The sequence below is a fragment of the Eleutherodactylus coqui genome, chromosome 8 (genome assembly GCF_035609145.1).
Source record: "Eleutherodactylus coqui strain aEleCoq1 chromosome 8, aEleCoq1.hap1, whole genome shotgun sequence".
Classification (NCBI taxonomy): Eukaryota; Metazoa; Chordata; class Amphibia; order Anura; family Eleutherodactylidae; genus Eleutherodactylus; species Eleutherodactylus coqui.
The window spans coordinates 116863077-116867655 of NC_089844.1; the positions used below are offsets into that span (position 1 = coordinate 116863077).

The window sequence follows — 4579 nt, forward strand, 5'->3', positions numbered from 1 at the left end:
GTGGAGTGATACTGTTTAAGCCTTCATATAAATAATTGTCTGCCAGAGTATCTGTGGAGTGACCCCTACCCCCTTTCCTCCTCTGGAGTGCTCCCAGTCCAGGGATGGTGCCGTACAGATAACGTGGACTGTAGGACCGGTTTCATCCCGTATATCCTCCATGACCTCTGAGCTCTAGTCTACTTGCCCTTAAGAGAATTGTACCTGCATTGTCTTGAATAATTGTTTGTGAAAGTTTATTCTATAGTCCAAGCTGAGCTTCCGAGCACAAGCCATCACTATGCCAAACATGCACAGTGATTTTTAGGAATAACTTTTCAACTATGCGGTTCATGTATGGCACAGAATAGGAAAAGGTTAATGGTACATTTGGTACAAATAGCTAAAAGGGATAGCAAAACCTCTATATAAGATTCCCAAACAAGTAGTACTAGTCATACTATATCCGATTTTCCTACAGATAGCAACAGCCCCACCAGATGGTTCCATAGTGTAGTGGTTATCACGTCTGCTTTACACGCAGAAGGTCCTGGGTTCGAGCCCCAGTGGAACCACTTTTTTTACTTCTTTGTTTATAATCAATATTAAATTATTAAAATCTCCACAAATGCTATTTTAGGCCTCCAGCACACGGGCGGAAATTCCGTGGTGGGATTTCCCGCAGAATTTCCGCCATGCACGCTGCCATAGAATTGCATTAGATAATGCAACCCTATGCAGACAGTTGCGATTTGACTGCGTGAAAACTCGCGTAGTAAACTAATCGCGACACATCCTATTTCTGTGCGAGCCTCACAGAGGCCTGCACAGAAACATCACTGGTGACGCGACGGCACTGTACTGCGCATGTGCGGCTGTGCGCCAGCCGGTACATCTCAGTGCAGAGAGAGAAGACGCAAGACGGGTGAGTATAAGCTCAATACCGGGGTGAATTCTCACAGCGGGATCGGACTCGGCCGCGTGCAGGTGGCCTTACTGGAGGCATTTTACCCCAGATGCTCAGTGGGGTACACACTTAGGCCTCATGCCCACAGCCGGGTCGGATTCCGCCTGCGAAAGACCCTATACTCCCCTTTCGTGTTCCTCCGCAAGTGTCTCGCCCGATGACCCGCAGCGCATGACATATCGGCGCTGGGCGTTGACACGGATTCTGGCGGTACGCCCGCAGTGCTCACAGCGGAAGTATCATGGGACGGGCGGCTTCCATTGACTGCAATGGAAGCCACTCCCACGCGATTTTGTGCACAGAATAGAACATGCTGCGATTCTTCCCTGCGAGCGGAAAATCGCAGTTGATTTCTGGTCGTGGGCAGGGGAGAATCGTTTACCACAGCATGTCTATGGATGGACATTGCTGCGGAATTCACGGCGGGTGTCTGACCGCGAATTCCGCAGCGATAATCCGTCCGTGGGCATTAGCCCTTATACAGACTAATATTTGTAATGTTTATAGCGACAAATGTATTTATGTCGCATAGATTAGTGGTCTGGAGTGATTTGATTGATTGCTATGCGCTGCACCACCACTTTATTTGCACTAGTTCTCAGAAGTAAACCCCACTGCTGTCCTACGCAAGTGACGGGTCTGCAAAAAAGAAGCGTCCTGGGAACAAGCATTGTTGTAATGAGTTCTGACTCACTTGTGATTCTCTCTTGTTCCGGAATCCCTCACTAATTACAGGTATACTAATGACTGACAAATTCCCTATATAGCTACAGACTGCCTGGAAGACATTGGCCTTCGTTTGTTTTTTTTGTTACTTTTTTTCTTGCTGTTTTTTGTGCCCTTTAGGCCTTATTCACACGACCGTATGCGTTTTTATGCTCGCCGCATAGTGGGCAAAAATCACGTGATTTAAGAATAGCTGCGATCAGGTCTTGAGCTTTAGCCGTTCTTTCTCTTCATTCACATGGGCAGCTGCAGCATATCGGTGAACAAATATGCTGCAGCGCAGAAATCCTTCGGTTGGCAGAAATCGTCGGAATGACTTGTAATGGTTACAGAGAGGCAGCTGTAATCATTTCCCAGCGTTGGACGCAGCTAAACTCCCTCCACCTCCCTTTTTTTTCAGCTCCCATAGGAGTCTATGGGAGCCTCCAGCATACCTTGGCAAAAAATAGGGCAAGACCTATCTTTTCATGCATTGTATAAAATCGGTTGCTGTTTTCGGTTTCCGAAATCCTATTATTTTAGGAGATATTTTCACGTGCCTAAAAATCGATCATCGGAATGAATAGATTGGAAAACAATGCTTCAGAGGGTCACGATTTTTTAACACTACCACATTAGCTGCGTATGTATAGCCTGTGTGAATAAGGCCTTTAGAGGCACATAGACCGCTAAAATGCTGTCCAGATTTAACCCATATTGCAGTCTGGGCACCCCTATCTACCACCTAGAACCACTGCTGTACAATTTGTCCATAGATGTGTTTTAGCGCTCATCTCCTCTACCAACACACTATTGCATTTTGCTCAGCCAATTACCTACAACTCCCATTCTCCCTTACTACATCCTCTCACTCCGTTCTCCAGGATGTCTACCCTGTTACACCCATTCTGTGGAACACATTGCCCTTGAGAATTAGGGTGAAGTCACACGAACGTATATCGGCTCGGTTTTTACGCCGAGCCGATATACGTTGTCCTCGTGTGCAGCGGGAGGGGGGGGGGAGGATGGAAGAGCCAGGAGCAGAAACTGATCTCCCGGCCTCCTCTCCGCCTCCTCTCCGCCCCTCTGCACTATTTGTAATGGGAAGAGGTGGGGCGGGGCTAAGTTTCGCAAGAGAGCAGTATGGGAGCAGAGCATCAGAAGAGCCTCCAAAGTGGCGGAGAATGCTGATAGCAAAGTGCAACATCAGCACTGTTCCTATGCTGGTGGGCAGCGCAGGAATGGGTCCTGATGACCAGGGGGTCGAAGATGCAAGCTGCCAGTAAAGGGCCTTGATGATCTGAGGGCCAAAAATGACATAACGCAGTGTGGAAGGTAAAGGGGTCTCTCCTACTGCAGGGTACTCCATCCACGAAAACAACGCCAACTGCACCATGGATCCGGGACAAGGCCAAAGGAAGCTACAGGACAGGAAAGACTGCTACTGCAAGAAAACCAAACCTCTTTGAGGCCATATTTATAGTGACGAGCACTATATAGATCCAATAAACTCTACCCAATATCAGTCTTGTATTCCTGCAATTTTTCCTGTGAGTGAAATGCGTTTTGCGAGAATTTTCATATAAAAATCAAATCCGTATGCAAGTGAGATTTATTAATTTTTTTATACTCGCACAAGAAATTAAGGGCAAAAATGCAAAAAAATAGAACATGCTGTAATTCTTCTATCCTGCAGCATTGCTGGAGAGAAAATTTTCAAAAAATGGATTCTATTGTCATGTGAGTTTCGTGTGTCTTGCAACGCACAAAACTCGCGCGATAAAATCGGCCATGTAAATATGGCCCAACAATATGATAGCAGATTTTAGGTTGCATTATAAAGCCATTCCATAATATAATATTATTACTAGACTTGGACACCCTACAGGAGCACTCTAGTAATACAATTAGGTAGCCTGTGGAAACTGAAGAGGTTCTCCAACCTCTGTATTTTTCAGATACTAATAGATCATAGACTGAACATGAGTCAACAGTGTGATGCAGCAGCTAAAAAGGCAAACACAATTCTGGGATGTATTAAAAGAAGCATAGAGTCTAGATCACGTGATATAATTATCCCCTCTATTCTTCCTTAGTCAGACCTCATCTGGAATACTGTGTCCAGTTCTGGGCCCTCCGACTTTAAAAAAAGACAGAGACAAACTGGAGCAAGTTCAGAGAAGAGTTACCAAGATGGTGAGCGGTCTGCAAATCATGTCCAATGAGGAATGGTTAAAGGATCTGGAAATATTTAGCTTGCAAAAAAGAAGGCTGAGAGGAGACTTAATAGCGGTCTACAAATATCTGTAGGGCTGTCACAGTGCAGACGGATTAGCCCTATTCTTATTTGCACAAGGAAAGACTAGAAGCAATGGGATGAAACTGAAAGGGAGGAGACAGATTAGATATTAAAAAACACTTTCTGACAGTGAGAGTGATCTATGATTGGAACAGATTACCACGGGAGGTGGTGAGTTTGCCTTCAATGGAAGTGTTCAAACAAAGGCTGGACAGATATCTGTCTGGGATGATTTAGTGATCCTGTACTGAGCAGGGGGTTGGACCAGATGACTCTGGAGGTCCCTTCCAACTCTACCATTCTATGAGATCCGCAGACAAAATGACTTGTAGCTGTTGCCAAGCTGCTTATTTCCTGCTTTGCTGCTGCCAGCGCAGAAACAATGCAGCTTTCATAGCCAGGAATCATATATCTATAATAACCCCATTTCAACTCCACCTTAGCACTCCACATTTCCCTATTTGCAGAACTTGAGGAAGCCAATACACCAGGGGTGTCAAACTTATTTTCACCGATGGCCACATTAGTCTTATGGTTGCCTTCAAAGGGACATTTGTAGTTGTAAGGCTTCTTTCACACGAGCGCATAATGCAATGTTTTTATGCCAGACCGATATACGCAACCATCTG

The 4579-nt window shown here is 45.6% G+C and overlaps 1 non-coding gene across 1 annotated transcript; it reads left to right on the top strand.

Moving 5' to 3' along the window:
* Positions 1 to 481: 481 nt before the first annotated feature.
* TRNAV-UAC (transfer RNA valine (anticodon UAC)) lies at positions 482 to 554 on the top strand. Its single transcript has one exon. It is a non-coding gene; the product is annotated as a tRNA-Val (tRNA).
* The last annotated feature ends 4025 nt before the right edge of the window (positions 555 to 4579 follow it).